At 37.6% G+C, this 18,853-nt stretch overlaps 1 protein-coding gene across 2 annotated transcripts in view; it reads left to right on the top strand.

The window, feature by feature from the left end:
* LOC129839792 (cytochrome P450 3A27-like) overlaps positions 1–18,853 on the top strand; it is a 56,199-nt gene that overhangs the window by 19,693 nt on the left and 17,653 nt on the right. The window lies entirely within an intron of this gene.

Below are 18,853 nucleotides of genomic sequence, written 5' to 3'. Positions count from 1 at the left end.
TGTTTGTGTTGGTTGTGATTGGACGAGATCCATTATAATATGTTTGTTTTGGTTGTGATTGGACAGTATCCATAAGAATCTGTATGTGTTGGTTGTGATTGGACGAGATCGAGTAGAATGTGTTTGTGTTGGTTGTGATTGGACGAAATCCATTATAATCTGTTTGTGTTGGTTGTGATTGGACGAGATCCATTAGAATCTGTTTGTGTTGGTTGTGATTGGACGAGATCCATTATAATCTGTTTGTGTTGGTTGTGATTGGACGAGATCCATTATAATATGTTTGTGTTGGTTGTGATTGGACGAGATCCATTATAATATGTTTGTGTTGGTTGTGATTGGACGAGATCCATTATAATCTGTTTGTGTTGGTTGTGATTGGACCACATCCAATATAATCTGTTTGTTTTGGTTGTGATTGGACGAGATCCATAAGAATCTGTATGTGTTGGTTGTGATTGTACGAGATCCATTATAATCTGTTTGTGTTGGTTGTGATTGGACGAGATCCATAAGAATCTGTTTATGTTGGTTGTGATTGGACGAGATCCATTAGAATCTGTTAGTCTTGGTTGTGATTGGACGAGATCCATTATAATCTGTTTGTGTTGGTTGTGATTGGACGAGATCCATAACAATCTGTTTGTGTTGGTTTTGATTGGACGAGATCCATTATAATATGTTTGTGTTGGTTGTGATTGGATGAGATCCATAAGAATCTGTTTGTGTTGGTTGTGATTGGACAAGATCCATTATAATCTGTTTGTGTTGGTTGTGATTGGACGAGATCCTTAAGAATCTGTTTGTGTTGTTTGTGATTGGGCGAGATCCAGTATAGTCTGTTTGTGTTGGTTGTGATTGGACGAGATCCATAAGAATGTGTTTGTGTTAGTTGTGATTGGACCAGATCCATTAGAATCTGTTAGTCTTGGTTGTGATTGGACGAGATCCATTATAATCTGTTTGTGTTGGTTGTGATTGGACGAGATCCATAACAATCTGTTTGTGTTGGTTTTGATTGGACGAGATCCATTATAATATGTTTGTGTTGGTTGTGATTGGATGAGATCCATAAGAATCTGTTTGTGTTGGTTGTGATTGGACAAGATCCATTATAATCTGTTTGTGTTGGTTGTGATTGGACGAGATCCTTAAGAATCTGTTTGTGTTGTTTGTGATTGGGCGAGATCCATTATAGTCTGTTTGTGTTGGTTGTGATTGGACGAGATCCATAAGAATGTGTTTGTGTTGGTTGTGATTGGACGAGATCCATTAAAATAGGTTTGTGTTGGTTGTGATTGGACAAGATCCATAAGAATGTGTTTGTGTTGGTTGTGATTGGACCAGATCCATTAGAATCTGTTTGTGTTGGTTGTGATTGGACGAGATCCATTAAAATAGGTTGATGTTGGTTGTGATTGGACAAGATCCATAAGAATCTGTTTGTGTTGGTTGTGATTGGACGAGATCCAGTAGAATATGTTTGTGTTGGTTGTGATTGGACGAGATCCAGTAGAATATGTTTGTGTTGGTTGTGATAGGACGAGATCCAGTAGAATATGTTTGTGTTGGTTGTGATTGGACTAGATCCAGTAGAATGTGTTTGTGTTGGTTGTGATTGGACGAGATCCATTATAATCTGTTTGTGTTGGTTGTGATTGGACGAGATCCATTAAAATATGTTTGTTTTGGTTGTGATTGGACAGTATCCATAAGAATCTGTATGTGTTGGTTGTGATTGGACGAGATCCATTATAATCTGTTTGTGTTGGTTGTGATTGGACGAGATCCATTATAATATGTTTGTGTTGGTTGTGATTGGACGAGATCCGTTATAATCGGTTTGTGTTGATTGTGATTGGACGAGATCCAGTAGAATATGTTTGTGTTGGTTGTGATTGGACGAAATCCATTATAATCTGTTTGTGTTGGTTGTGATTGGACGAGATCCATTATAATCTGTTTGTGTTGGTTGTGATTGGACGAGATCCATTATAATCTGTTTGTGTTGGTTGTGATTGGACGAGATCCATTATAATATGTTTGTTTTGGTTGTGATTGGACAGTATCCATAAGAATCTGTATGTGTTGGTTGTGATTGGACGAGATCGAGTAGAATGTGTTTGTGTTGGTTGTGATTGGACGAAATCCATTATAATCTGTTTGTGTTGGTTGTGATTGGACGAGATCCATTAGAATCTGTTTGTGTTGGTTGTGATTGGACGAGATCCATTATAATCTGTTTGTGTTGGTTGTGATTGGACGAGATCCATTATAATATGTTTGTGTTGGTTGTGATTGGACGAGATCCATTATAATATGTTTGTGTTGGTTGTGATTGGACGAGATCCATTATAATCTGTTTGTGTTGGTTGTGATTGGACCACATCCAATATAATCTGTTTGTTTTGGTTGTGATTGGACGAGATCCATAAGAATCTGTATGTGTTGGTTGTGATTGTACGAGATCCATTATAATCTGTTTGTGTTGGTTGTGATTGGACGAGATCCATAAGAATCTGTTTATGTTGGTTGTGATTGGACGAGATCCATTAGAATCTGTTAGTCTTGGTTGTGATTGGACGAGATCCATTATAATCTGTTTGTGTTGGTTGTGATTGGACGAGATCCATAACAATCTGTTTGTGTTGGTTTTGATTGGACGAGATCCATTATAATATGTTTGTGTTGGTTGTGATTGGATGAGATCCATAAGAATCTGTTTGTGTTGGTTGTGATTGGACAAGATCCATTATAATCTGTTTGTGTTGGTTGTGATTGGACGAGATCCTTAAGAATCTGTTTGTGTTGTTTGTGATTGGGCGAGATCCAGTATAGTCTGTTTGTGTTGGTTGTGATTGGACGAGATCCATAAGAATGTGTTTGTGTTAGTTGTGATTGGACCAGATCCATTAGAATCTGTTAGTCTTGGTTGTGATTGGACGAGATCCATTATAATCTGTTTGTGTTGGTTGTGATTGGACGAGATCCATAACAATCTGTTTGTGTTGGTTTTGATTGGACGAGATCCATTATAATATGTTTGTGTTGGTTGTGATTGGATGAGATCCATAAGAATCTGTTTGTGTTGGTTGTGATTGGACAAGATCCATTATAATCTGTTTGTGTTGGTTGTGATTGGACGAGATCCTTAAGAATCTGTTTGTGTTGTTTGTGATTGGGCGAGATCCATTATAGTCTGTTTGTGTTGGTTGTGATTGGACGAGATCCATAAGAATGTGTTTGTGTTGGTTGTGATTGGACGAGATCCATTAAAATAGGTTTGTGTTGGTTGTGATTGGACAAGATCCATAAGAATGTGTTTGTGTTGGTTGTGATTGGACCAGATCCATTAGAATCTGTTTGTGTTGGTTGTGATTGGACGAGATCCATTAAAATAGGTTGATGTTGGTTGTGATTGGACAAGATCCATAAGAATCTGTTTGTGTTGGTTGTGATTGGACGAGATCCAGTAGAATATGTTTGTGTTGGTTGTGATTGGACGAGATCCAGTAGAATATGTTTGTGTTGGTTGTGATAGGACGAGATCCAGTAGAATATGTTTGTGTTGGTTGTGATTGGACTAGATCCAGTAGAATGTGTTTGTGTTGGTTGTGATTGGACGAGATCCATTATAATATGTTTGTGTTGGTTGTGATTGGACGAGATCCATTAGAATCTGTTTGTGTTGGTTGTAATTGGACGAGATCCATTATAATCTGTTTGTGTTGGTTGTGATTGGACGAGATCCATTAAAATATGTTTGTTTTGGTTGTGATTGGACAGTATCCATAAGAATCTGTATGTGTTGGTTGTGATTGGACGAGATCCATTATAATCTGTTTGTGTTGGTTGTGATTGGACGAGATCCATTATAATATGTTTGTGTTGGTTGTGATTGGACGAGATCCGTTATAATCGGTTTGTGTTGATTGTGATTGGACGAGATCCAGTAGAATATGTTTGTGTTGGTTGTGATTGGACGAAATCCATTATAATCTGTTTGTGTTGGTTGTGATTGGACGAGATCCATTATAATCTGTTTGTGTTGGTTGTGATTGGACGAGATCCATTATAATCTGTTTGTGTTGGTTGTGATTGGACGAGATCCATTATAATATGTTTGTTTTGGTTGTGATTGGACAGTATCCATAAGAATCTGTATGTGTTGGTTGTGATTGGACGAGATCGAGTAGAATGTGTTTGTGTTGGTTGTGATTGGACGAAATCCATTATAATCTGTTTGTGTTGGTTGTGATTGGACGAGATCCATTAGAATCTGTTTGTGTTGGTTGTGATTGGACGAGATCCATTATAATCTGTTTGTGTTGGTTGTGATTGGACGAGATCCATTATAATATGTTTGTGTTGGTTGTGATTGGACGAGATCCATTATAATATGTTTGTGTTGGTTGTGATTGGACGAGATCCATTATAATCTGTTTGTGTTGGTTGTGATTGGACCACATCCAATATAATCTGTTTGTTTTGGTTGTGATTGGACGAGATCCATAAGAATCTGTATGTGTTGGTTGTGATTGTACGAGATCCATTATAATCTGTTTGTGTTGGTTGTGATTGGACGAGATCCATAAGAATCTGTTTATGTTGGTTGTGATTGGACGAGATCCATTAGAATCTGTTAGTCTTGGTTGTGATTGGACGAGATCCATTATAATCTGTTTGTGTTGGTTGTGATTGGACGAGATCCATAACAATCTGTTTGTGTTGGTTTTGATTGGACGAGATCCATTATAATATGTTTGTGTTGGTTGTGATTGGATGAGATCCATAAGAATCTGTTTGTGTTGGTTGTGATTGGACAAGATCCATTATAATCTGTTTGTGTTGGTTGTGATTGGACGAGATCCTTAAGAATCTGTTTGTGTTGTTTGTGATTGGGCGAGATCCAGTATAGTCTGTTTGTGTTGGTTGTGATTGGACGAGATCCATAAGAATGTGTTTGTGTTAGTTGTGATTGGACCAGATCCATTAGAATCTGTTAGTCTTGGTTGTGATTGGACGAGATCCATTATAATCTGTTTGTGTTGGTTGTGATTGGACGAGATCCATAACAATCTGTTTGTGTTGGTTTTGATTGGACGAGATCCATTATAATATGTTTGTGTTGGTTGTGATTGGATGAGATCCATAAGAATCTGTTTGTGTTGGTTGTGATTGGACAAGATCCATTATAATCTGTTTGTGTTGGTTGTGATTGGACGAGATCCTTAAGAATCTGTTTGTGTTGTTTGTGATTGGGCGAGATCCATTATAGTCTGTTTGTGTTGGTTGTGATTGGACGAGATCCATAAGAATGTGTTTGTGTTGGTTGTGATTGGACGAGATCCATTAAAATAGGTTTGTGTTGGTTGTGATTGGACAAGATCCATAAGAATGTGTTTGTGTTGGTTGTGATTGGACCAGATCCATTAGAATCTGTTTGTGTTGGTTGTGATTGGACGAGATCCATTAAAATAGGTTGATGTTGGTTGTGATTGGACAAGATCCATAAGAATCTGTTTGTGTTGGTTGTGATTGGAAAAGATCGATAAGAATCTGCATGTGTTGGTTGTGATTGTACGAGGTCCATTATAATATGTTTGTGTTGGTTGTGATTGGACGAGATCCATTATAATATGTTTGTTTTGGTTGTGATTGGACAGTATCCATAAGAATCTGTATGTGTTGGTTGTGATTGGACGAGATCGAGTAGAATGTGTTTGTGTTGGTTGTGATTGGACGAAATCCATTATAATCTGTTTGTGTTGGTTGTGATTGGACGAGATCCATTATAATCTGTTTGTGTTGGTTGTGATTGGACGAGATCCATTAAAATATGTTTGTTTTGGTTGTGATTGGACAGTATCCATAAGAATCTGTATGTGTTGGTTGTGATTGGACGAGATCCATTATAATCTGTTTGTGTTGGTTGTGATTGGACGAGATCCATTATAATATGTTTGTGTTGGTTGTGATTGGACGAGATCCGTTATAATCGGTTTGTGTTGATTGTGATTGGACGAGATCCAGTAGAATATGTTTGTGTTGGTTGTGATTGGACGAAATCCATTATAATCTGTTTGTGTTGGTTGTGATTGGACGAGATCCATTATAATCTGTTTGTGTTGGTTGTGATTGGACGAGATCCATTATAATCTGTTTGTGTTGGTTGTGATTGGACGAGATCCATTATAATATGTTTGTTTTGGTTGTGATTGGACAGTATCCATAAGAATCTGTATGTGTTGGTTGTGATTGGACGAGATCGAGTAGAATGTGTTTGTGTTGGTTGTGATTGGACGAAATCCATTATAATCTGTTTGTGTTGGTTGTGATTGGACGAGATCCATTAGAATCTGTTTGTGTTGGTTGTGATTGGACGAGATCCATTATAATCTGTTTGTGTTGGTTGTGATTGGACGAGATCCATTATAATATGTTTGTGTTGGTTGTGATTGGACGAGATCCATTATAATATGTTTGTGTTGGTTGTGATTGGACGAGATCCATTATAATCTGTTTGTGTTGGTTGTGATTGGACCACATCCAATATAATCTGTTTGTTTTGGTTGTGATTGGACGAGATCCATAAGAATCTGTATGTGTTGGTTGTGATTGTACGAGATCCATTATAATCTGTTTGTGTTGGTTGTGATTGGACGAGATCCATAAGAATCTGTTTATGTTGGTTGTGATTGGACGAGATCCATTAGAATCTGTTAGTCTTGGTTGTGATTGGACGAGATCCATTATAATCTGTTTGTGTTGGTTGTGATTGGACGAGATCCATAACAATCTGTTTGTGTTGGTTTTGATTGGACGAGATCCATTATAATATGTTTGTGTTGGTTGTGATTGGATGAGATCCATAAGAATCTGTTTGTGTTGGTTGTGATTGGACAAGATCCATTATAATCTGTTTGTGTTGGTTGTGATTGGACGAGATCCTTAAGAATCTGTTTGTGTTGTTTGTGATTGGGCGAGATCCAGTATAGTCTGTTTGTGTTGGTTGTGATTGGACGAGATCCATAAGAATGTGTTTGTGTTAGTTGTGATTGGACCAGATCCATTAGAATCTGTTAGTCTTGGTTGTGATTGGACGAGATCCATTATAATCTGTTTGTGTTGGTTGTGATTGGACGAGATCCATAACAATCTGTTTGTGTTGGTTTTGATTGGACGAGATCCATTATAATATGTTTGTGTTGGTTGTGATTGGATGAGATCCATAAGAATCTGTTTGTGTTGGTTGTGATTGGACAAGATCCATTATAATCTGTTTGTGTTGGTTGTGATTGGACGAGATCCTTAAGAATCTGTTTGTGTTGTTTGTGATTGGGCGAGATCCATTATAGTCTGTTTGTGTTGGTTGTGATTGGACGAGATCCATAAGAATGTGTTTGTGTTGGTTGTGATTGGACGAGATCCATTAAAATAGGTTTGTGTTGGTTGTGATTGGACAAAATCCATAAGAATGTGTTTGTGTTGGTTGTGATTGGACCAGATCCATTAGAATCTGTTTGTGTTGGTTGTGATTGGACGAGATCCATTAAAATAGGTTGATGTTGGTTGTGATTGGACAAGATCCATAAGAATCTGTTTGTGTTGGTTGTGATTGGAAAAGATCGATAAGAATCTGCATGTGTTGGTTGTGATTGTACGAGGTCCATTATAATATGTTTGTGTTGGTTGTGATTGGACGAGATCCATTATAATATGTTTGTTTTGGTTGTGATTGGACAGTATCCATAAGAATCTGTATGTGTTGGTTGTGATTGGACGAGATCGAGTAGAATGTGTTTGTGTTGGTTGTGATTGGACGAAATCCATTATAATCTGTTTGTGTTGGTTGTGATTGGACGAGATCCATTAGAATCTGTTTGTGTTGGTTGTGATTGGACGAGATCCATTATAATCTGTTTGTGTTGGTTGTGATTGGACGAGATCCATTATAATATGTTTGTGTTGGTTGTGATTGGACGAGATCCATTATAATATGTTTGTGTTGGTTGTGATTGGACGAGATCCATTATAATCTGTTTGTGTTGGTTGTGATTGGACCACATCCAATATAATCTGTTTGTTTTGGTTGTGATTGGACGAGATCCATAAGAATCTGTATGTGTTGGTTGTGATTGTACGAGATCCATTATAATCTGTTTGTGTTGGTTGTGATTGGACGAGATCCATAAGAATCTGTTTATGTTGGTTGTGATTGGACGAGATCCATTAGAATCTGTTAGTCTTGGTTGTGATTGGACGAGATCCATTATAATCTGTTTGTGTTGGTTGTGATTGGACGAGATCCATAACAATCTGTTTGTGTTGGTTTTGATTGGACGAGATCCATTATAATATGTTTGTGTTGGTTGTGATTGGATGAGATCCATAAGAATCTGTTTGTGTTGGTTGTGATTGGACAAGATCCATTATAATCTGTTTGTGTTGGTTATGATTGGACGAGATCCTTAAGAATCTGTTTGTGTTGTTTGTGATTGGGCGAGATCCAGTATAGTCTGTTTGTGTTGGTTGTGATTGGACGAGATCCATAAGAATGTGTTTGTGTTAGTTGTGATTGGACCAGATCCATTAGAATCTGTTAGTCTTGGTTGTGATTGGACGAGATCCATTATAATCTGTTTGTGTTGGTTGTGATTGGACGAGATCCATAACAATCTGTTTGTGTTGGTTTTGATTGGACGAGATCCATTATAATATGTTTGTGTTGGTTGTGATTGGATGAGATCCATAAGAATCTGTTTGTGTTGGTTGTGATTGGACAAGATCCATTATAATCTGTTTGTGTTGGTTGTGATTGGACGAGATCCTTAAGAATCTGTTTGTGTTGTTTGTGATTGGGCGAGATCCATTATAGTCTGTTTGTGTTGGTTGTGATTGGACGAGATCCATAAGAATGTGTTTGTGTTGGTTGTGATTGGACGAGATCCATTAAAATAGGTTTGTGTTGGTTGTGATTGGACAAGATCCATAAGAATGTGTTTGTGTTGGTTGTGATTGGACCAGATCCATTAGAATCTGTTTGTGTTGGTTGTGATTGGACGAGATCCATTAAAATAGGTTGATGTTGGTTGTGATTGGACAAGATCCATAAGAATCTGTTTGTGTTGGTTGTGATTGGAAAAGATCCATAAGAATCTGCATGTGTTGGTTGTGATTGTACGAGGTCCATTATAATATGTTTGTGTTGGTTGTGATTGGACGAGATCCATTATAATATGTTTGTTTTGGTTGTGATTGGACAGTATCCATTATAATCTGTATGTGTTGGTTGTGATTGGACGAGATCCATTATAATCTGTTTGTGTTGGTTGTGATTGGACGAGATCCATTATAATATGTTTGTGTTGGTTGTGATTGGACGAGATCCATTATAATCTGTTTGTGTTGGTTGTGATTGGACGAGATCGAGTAGAATGTGTTTGTGTTGGTTGTGATTGGACGAAATCCATTATAATCTGTTTGTGTTGGTTGTGATTGGACGAGATCCATTAGAATCTGTTTGTGTTGGTTGTGATTGGACGAGATCCATTATAATCTGTTTGTGTTGGTTGTGATTGGACGAGATCCATTATAATATTTTTGTGTTGGTTGTGATTGGACGAGATCCATTATAATCTGTTTGTGTTGGTTGTGATTGGACCACATCCAATATAATCTGTTTGTTTTGGTTGTGATTGGACGAGATCCATAAGAATCTGTATGTGTTGGTTGTGATTGTACGAGATCCATTATAATATGTTTGTGTTGGTTGTGATTGGACGAGATCCATAAGAATCTGTTTATGTTGGTTGTGATTGGACGAGATCCATTAGAATCTGTTAGTCTTGATTGTGATTGGACGAGATCCATTATAATCTGTTTGTGTTGGTTGTGATTGGACGAGATCCATAACAATCTGTTTGTGTTGGTTTTGATTGGACGAGATCCATTATAATATGTTTGTGTTGGTTGTGATTGGATGAGATCCATAAGAATCTGTTTTTGTTGGTTGTGATTGGACAAGATCCATTATAATCTGTTTGTGTTGGTTGTGAATGGACGAGATCCATTAGAATCTGTTTGTGTTGGTTGTGATTGGACGAGATCCATTATAATCTGTTTGTGTTGGTTGTGATTGGACGAGATCCATAAGAATCTATTTGTGTTGGTTGTGATTGGACGAGATCCATTAAAATAGGTTTGTGTTGGTTGTGATTGGACGAGATCCATAAGAATGTGTTTGTGTTAGTTGTGATTGGACCAGATCCATTAGAATCTGTTTGTGTTGGTTGTGATTGGACGAGATCCATTAAAATAGGTTTGTGTTGGTTGTGATTGGACAAGATCCATAAGAATGTGTTTGTGTTGGTTGTGATTGGACCAGATCCATTAGAATCTGTTTGTGTTGGTTGTGATTGGACGAGATCCATTAAAATAGGTTGATGTTGGTTGTGATTGGACAAGATCCATAAGAATCTGTTTGTGTTGGTTGTGATTGGAAAAGATCCATAAGAATCTGTATGTGTTGGTTGTGATTGTACGAGGTCCATTATAATATGTTTGTGTTAGTTGTGATTGGACGGGATCCATAAGAATCTGTTTATGTTGGTTGTGATTGGACGAGGTCCAGTAGAATCTGTTAGTCTTGGTTGTCATTGGACGAGATCCATTATAATCTGTTTGTGTTGGTTGTGATTGGACGAGATTCATAACAATCTGTTTGTGTTGGTTGTGATTGGACAAGATCCATAACAATCTGTTTGTGTTTTTGTGATTGGACGAGATCCATTAGAATCTGTTTGTGTTGGTTGTGATTGGACGAGATCCATTATAATCTGTTTGTGTTGGTTATGATTGGACGAGATCCATTATAATATGTTTGTCTTGGTTGTGATTGGACGAGATCCAATAAAATCTGTTTGTGTTGGTTGTGATTGGGCGAGATCCATTATAATCTGTTTGTGTTGGTTGTGAATGGACGAGATCCATTAGAATCTGTTTGTGTTGGTTGTGATTGGACGAGATCCATAATAATCTGTTTGTGTTGGTTGTGATTGGGCGAGATCCATTATAATCTGTTTGTGTTGGTTGTGATTGGACGAGATCCAGTAGAATGTGTTTGTTTTGGTTGTGATTGGACGAGATCCAGTAGAATGTGTTTGTGTTGGTTGTAATTGGACCAGATCCATTAGAATCTGTTTGTGTTGGTTGTGATTGGACGAGATACATTAAAATAGGTTTGTGTTGGTTGTGATTGGACGGGATCCATTATAAATCTGTTTTTGTTGGTTTTGATTGGACGAGATCCATTATGATATGTTTGTGTTGGTTGTGATTGGACGAGATCCATAAGAATCTGTTTGTGTTGGTTGTGATTGGACGAGATCCATTATAATCTGTTTGTGTTGGTTGTGATTGGACGAGATCCATTAGAATCTGTTTGTGTTGGTTGTGATTGGACGAGATCCAGTAGAATGTGTTTGTGTTGGTTGTGATTGGACGAGATCCAGTAGAATGTGTTTGTGTTGGCTGTGATTGGACGAGATCCAGTAGAATGTGTTTGTGTTGGTTGTGATTTGACGAGATCCATTAGAATCTGTTTGTGTTGGTTGTGATTGGACGGGATCCATTAAAATAGGTTTGTGTTGGTTGTGATTGGACAAGATCCATAAGAATGTGTTTGTGTTGGTTGTGATTGGACCAGATCCATTAGAATCTGTTTGTGTTGGTTGTGATTGGACGAGATCCATTAAAATAGGTTTGTGTTGGTTGTGATTGGACAAGATCCATAAGAATCTGTTTTTGTTGGCTGTGATTGGACGAGATCCATAACAATCTGTATGTGTTGGTGGTGATTGTACGAGATCCATTATAATATGTTTGTGTTGGTTGTGATTGGACGAGATCCAAAGGAATCTGTTTATGTTGGTTGTGATCGGACGAGATCCATTAGAATCTGTTAGTCTTGGTTGTGATTCGACGAGATCCATTATAATCTGTTTGTGTTGGTTGTGATTGGACGAGAACCATAACAATCTGTTTGTGTTGGTTGTGATTGGACAAGATCCATAAGAATCTGTTTGTGTTGGTTATGATTGGATGTGATCCATTAGAATCTGTTTGTCTTGGTTGTGTTTGTACGAGATCCATTATAATCTGTTTGTGTTGGTTATGATTGGACGAGATCCATTATAATCTGTTTGTGTTGGTTGTGATTGGACGAGATCCAATATAATCTGTTTGTGTTGGTTGTGATTGGATGAGATCTATTATAATCTGTTTGTGTTTGTTGTGATTGGACGAGATCCATTATAATCTGTTTGTGTTGGTTATGATTGGACAAGATCCATAAGAATCTGTTTGTGTTGGTTGTGATCGGACGAGATCCATAAGAATCTGTATGTGTTGGTTGTGATTGTACGAGATCCATAATAATCTGTTTGTGTTGGTTGTGATTGGACGAGATCCATTAGAATCTGTTTGTGTTGGTTGTGATTGGACGAGATCCATTATAATCTGTTTGTGTTGGTTGTGATTGGACGAGATCCATTATAATCTGTTTGTGTTGGTTGTGATTGGACGAGATCCATTATAATCTGTTTGTGTTGGTTGTGATTGGACCACATCCAATATAATCTGTTTGTTTTGGTTGTGATTGGACGAGATCCATAAGAATCTGTATGTGTTGGTTGTGATTGTACGAGATCCATTATAATCTGTTTGTGTTGGTTGTGATTGGACGAGATCCATAAGAATCTGTTTATGTTGGTTGTGATTGGACGAGATCCATTAGAATCTGTTAGTCTTGGTTGTGATTGGACGAGATCCATTATAATCTGTTTGTGTTGGTTGTGATTGGACGAGATCCATAACAATCTGTTTGTGTTGGTTTTGATTGGACGAGATCCATTATAATATGTTTGTGTTGGTTGTGATTGGATGAGATCCATAAGAATCTGTTTGTGTTGGTTGTGATTAGACAAGATCCATTATAATCTGTTTGTGTTGGTTGTGAATGGACGAGATCCATTAGAATCTGTTTGTGTTGGTTGTGATTGGACGAGATCCATTATAATCTGTTTGTGTTGGTTGTGATTGGACGAGATCCATAAGAATCTGTTTGTGTTGTTTGTGATTGGGCGAGATCCATTATAGTCTGCTTGTGTTGGTTGTGATTGGACGAGATCCATAAGAATGTGTTTGTGTTAGTTGTGATTGGACCAGATCCATTAGAATCTGTTTGTGTTGTTTGTGATTGGACGAGATCCATTAAAATAGGTTTGTGTTGGTTGTGATTGGACAAGATCCATAAGAATGTGTTTGTGTTGGTTGTGATTGGACCAGATCCATTAGAATCTGTTTGTGTTGGTTGTGATTGGACGAGATCCATTAAAATAGGTTGATGTTGGTTGTGATTGGACAAGATCCATAAGAATCTGTTTGTGTTGGTTGTGATTGGAAAAGATCCATAAGAATCTGTATGTGTTGGTTGAGATTGTACGAGATCCATTATAATATGTTTGTGTTAGTTGTGATTGGACGGGATCCATAAGAATCTGTTTATGTTGGTTGTGATTGGACGAGGTCCATTAGAATCTGTTTGTGTTGGTTGTGATTGGACGAGATCCATTATAATCTGTTTGTGTTGGTTATGATTGGACGAGATCCATTAGAATCTGTTTGTGTTGGTTGTGATTGGACGAGATCCATTATAATCTGTTTGTGTTGGTTGTGATTGGACGAGATCCATAATAATCTGTTTGTGTTGGTTGTGATTGGGCGAGATCCATTATAATCTGTTTGTGTTGGTTGTGATTGGACGAGATCCAGTAGAATGTGTTTGTGTTGGTTGTGATTGGACGAGATCCAGTAGAATGTGTTTGTGTTGGTTGTAATTGGACCAGATCCATTAGAATCTGTTTGTGTTGGTTGTGATTGGACGAGATACATTAAAATAGGTTTGTGTTGGTTGTGATTGGACGGGATCCATTATAAATCTGTTTTTGTTGGTTTTGATTGGACGAGATCCATTATGATATGTTTGTGTTGGTTGTGATTGGACGAGATACATAAGAATCTGTTTGTGTTGGTTGTGATTGGACGAGATCCATTATAATCTGTTTGTGTTGGTTGTGATTGGACGAGATCCATTAGAATCTGTTTGTGTTGGTTGTGATTGGACCAGATCCATTAGAATCTGTTTGTGTTGGTTGTGATTGGACGAGATCCAGTAGAATGTGTTTGTGTTGGTTGTGATTGGACGAGATCCAGTAGAATGTGTTTGTGTTGGCTGTGATTGGACGAGATCCAGTAGAATGTGTTTGTGTTGGTTGTGATTTGACGAGATCCATTAGAATCTGTTTGTGTTGGTTGTGATTGGACGAGATCCATTAAAATAGGTTTGTGTTGGTTGTGATTGGACAAGATCCATAAGAATGTGTTTGTGTTGGTTGTGATTGGACCAGATCCATTAGAATCTGTTTGTGTTGGTTGTGATTGGACGAGATCCATTAAAATAGGTTTGTGTTGGTTGTGATTGGACAAGATCCATAAGAATCTGTTTTTGTTGGCTGTGATTGGACGAGATCCATAACAATCTGTATGTGTTGGTGGTGATTGTACGAGATCCATTATAATATGTTTGTGTTGGTTGTGATTGGACGAGATCCAAAGGAATCTGTTTATGTTGGTTGTGATCGGACGAGATCCATTAGAATCTGTTAGTCTTGGTTGTGATTCGACGAGATCCATTATAATCTGTTTGTGTTGGTTGTGATTGGACGAGAACCATAACAATCTGTTTGTGTTGGTTGTGATTGGACAAGATCCATAAGAATCTGTTTGTGTTGGTCATGATTGGATGTGATCCATTAGAATCTGTTTGTCTTGGTTGTGTTTGTACGAGATCCATTATAATCTGTTTGTGTTGGTTATGATTGGACGAGATCCATTATAATCTGTTTGTGTTGGTTGTGATTGGACGAGATCCATTATAATCTGTTTGTGTTGGTTGTGATTGGATGAGATCTATTATAATCTGTTTGTGTTGGTTGTGATTGGACGAGATCCATTATAATCTGTTTGTGTTGGTTATGATTGGACAAGATCCATAAGAATCTGTTTGTGTTGGTTGTGATCGGACGAGATCCATAAGAATCTGTATGTGTTGGTTGTGATTGTACGAGATCCATTATAATATGTTTGTGTTGGTTGTGATTGGACTAGATCCATAAGAATATGTTTATGTTGGTTGTGATTGGACGAGATCCATTAGAATCTGTTAGGCTTGGTTGTGATTGGACGAGATCCATTAGAATCTGTTTGTGTTGCTTGTGATTGGACAAGATCCATAAGAATCTGTTTGTGTTGGTTGTGATTTGACGAGATCCATCAGAATCTGTTTGTGTTTGTTGTGTTTGGACGAGATCCATTATAATCTGTTTGTGTTGGTTATGATTGGACCAGATCCATTATAATATGTTTTTCTTGGTTGTGATTGGACGAGATCCAATATAATCTGTTTGTGTTGGTTGTGATTGGACGAGATCCAATATAATCTGTTTGTGTTGGTTGTGATTGGACGAGATCCATTATAATCTGTTTGTGTTGGTTGTGATTGGACGAGATCCAGTAGAATCTGTTTGTGTTGTTTGTGATTGGGCGAGATCCATTATAGTCTGTTTGTGTTGGTTGTGATTGGATGAGATCCATAAGAATGTGTTTGTGTTGGTTGTGATTGGACGAGATCCATTAAAATAGGTTTGTGTTGGTTGTGATTGGACAAGATCCATAAGAATGTGTTTGTGTTGGTTGTGATTGGACCAGATCCATTAGAATCTGTTTGTGTTGGTTGTGATTGGACGAGATCCATTAAAATAGGTTGATGTTGGTTGTGATTGGACAAGATCCATAAGAATCTGTTTGTGTTGGTTGTGATTGGAAAAGATCCATAAGAATCTGCATGTGTTGGTTGTGATTGTACGAGGTCCATTATAATATGTTTGTGTTGGTTGTGATTGGACGAGATCCATTATAATATGTTTGTTTTGGTTGTGATTGGACAGTATCCATAAGAATCTGTATGTGTTGGTTGTGATTGGACGAGATCCATTATAATCTGTTTGTGTTGGTTGTGATTGGACGAGATCCATTATAATATGTTTGTGTTGGTTGTGATTGGACGAGATCCATTATAATCTGTTTGTGTTGGTTGTGATTGGACGAGATCGAGTAGAATGTGTTTGTGTTGGTTGTGATTGGACGAAATCCATTATAATCTGTTTGTGTTGGTTGTGATTGGACGAGATCCATTATAATCTGTTTGTGTTGGTTGTGATTGGACGAGATCCATTATAATATTTTTGTGTTGGTTGTGATTGGACGAGATCCATTATAATCTGTTTGTGTTGGTTGTGATTGGACCACATCCAATATAATCTGTTTGTTTTGGTTGTGATTGGATGAGATCCATAAGAATCTGTATGTGTTGGTTGTGATTGTACGAGATCCATTATAATATGTTTGTGTTGGTTGTGATTGGACGAGATCCATAAGAATCTGTTTATGTTGGTTGTGATTGGACGAGATCCATTAGAATCTGTTAGTCTTGATTGTGATTGGACGAGATCCATTATAATCTGTTTGTGTTGGTTGTGATTGGACGAGATCCATAACAATCTGCTTGTGTTGGTTTTGATTGGACGAGATCCATTATAATATGTTTGTGTTGGTTGTGATTGGATGAGATCCATAAGAATCTGTTTGTGTTGGTTGTGATTGGACAAGATCCATTATAATCTGTTTGTGTTGGTTGTGATTGGACGAGATCCATAACAATCTGTTTGTGTTGGTTTTGATTGGACGAGATCCATTATAATATGTTTGTGTTGGTTGTGATTGGATGAGATCCATAAGAATCTGTTTGTGTTGGTTGTGATTGGACAAGATCCATTATAATCTGTTTGTGTTGGTTGTGATTGGACGAGATCCTTAAGAATCTGTTTGTGTTGTTTGTGATTGGGCGAGATCCAGTATAGTCTGTTTGTGTTGGTTGTGATTGGACGAGATCCATAAGAATGTGTTTGTGTTAGTTGTGATTGGACCAGATCCATTAGAATCTGTTAGTCTTGGTTGTGATTGGACGAGATCCATTATAATCTGGTTGTGTTGGTTGTGATTGGACGAGATCCATAACAATCTGTTTGTGTTGGTTTTGATTGGACGAGATCCATTATAATATGTTTGTGTTGGTTGTGATTGGATGAGATCCATAAGAATCTGTTTGTGTTGGTTGTGATTGGACAAGATCCATTATAATCTGTTTGTGTTGGTTGTGATTGGACGAGATCCTTAAGAATCTGTTTGTGTTGTTTGTGATTGGGCGAGATCCATTATAGTCTGTTTGTGTTGGTTGTGATTGGACGAGATCCATAAGAATGTGTTTGTGTTGGTTGTGATTGGACGAGATCCATTAAAATAGGTTTGTGTTGGTTGTGATTGGACAAGATCCATAAGAATGTGTTTGTGTTGGTTGTGATTGGACCAGATCCATTAGAATCTGTTTGTGTTGGTTGTGATTGGACGAGATCCATTAAAATAGGTTGATGTTGGTTGTGATTGGACAAGATCCATAAGAATCTGTTTGTGTTGGTTGTGATTGGAAAAGATCCATAAGAATCTGCATGTGTTGGTTGTGATTGTACGAGGTCCATTATAATATGTTTGTGTTGGTTGTGATTGGACGAGATCCATTATAATATGTTTGTTTTGGTTGTGATTGGACAGTATCCATAAGAATCTGTATGTGTTGGTTGTGATTGGACGAGATCCATTATAATCTGTTTGTGTTGGTTGTGATTGGACGAGATCCATTATAATATGTTTGTGTTGGTTGTGATTGGACGAGATCCATTATAATCTGTTTGTGTTGGTTGTGATTGGACGAGATCGAGTAGAATGTGTTTGTGTTGGTTGTGATTGGACGAAATCCATTATAATCTGTTTGTGTTGGTTGTGATTGGACGAGATCCATTAGAATCTGTTTGTGTTGGTTGTGATTGGACGAGATCCATTATAATCTGTTTGTGTTGGTTGTGATTGGACGAGATCCATTATAATATTTTTGTGTTGGTTGTGATTGGACGAGATCCATTATAATCTGTTTGTGTTGGTTGTGATTGGACCACATCCAATATAATCTGTTTGTTTTGGTTGTGATTGGATGAGATCCATAAGAATCTGTATGTGTTGGTTGTGATTGTACGAGATCCATTATAATATGTTTGTGTTGGTTGTGATTGGACGAGATCCATAAGAATCTGTTTATGTTGGTTGTGATTGGACGAGATCCATTAGAATCTGTTAGTCTTGATTGTGATTGGACGAGATCCATTATAATCTGTTTGTGTTGGTTGTGATTGGACGAGATCCATAACAATCTGCTTGTGTTGGTTTTGATTGGACGAGATCCATTATAATATGTTTGTGTTGGTTGTGATTGGATGAGATCCATAAGAATCTGTTTGTGTTGGTTGTGATTGGACAAGATCCATTATAATCTGTTTGTGTTGGTTGTGATTGGACGAGATCCATAACAATCTGTTTGTGTTGGTTTTGATTGGACGAGATCCATTATAATATGTTTGTGTTGGTTGTGATTGGATGAGATCCATAAGAATCTGTTTGTGTTGGTTGTGATTGGACAAGATCCATTATAATCTGTTTGTGTTGGTTGTGATTGGACGAGATCCTTAAGAATCTGTTTGTGTTGTTTGTGATTGGGCGAGATCCAGTATAGTCTGTTTGTGTTGGTTGTGATTGGACGAGATCCATAAGAATGTGTTTGTGTTAG

This window comes from Salvelinus fontinalis, chromosome 40 (assembly GCF_029448725.1).
Source record: "Salvelinus fontinalis isolate EN_2023a chromosome 40, ASM2944872v1, whole genome shotgun sequence".
NCBI lineage: Eukaryota > Metazoa > Chordata > Actinopteri > Salmoniformes > Salmonidae > Salvelinus > Salvelinus fontinalis.
This window is presented reverse-complemented; position numbering and strand designations above follow the sequence as displayed.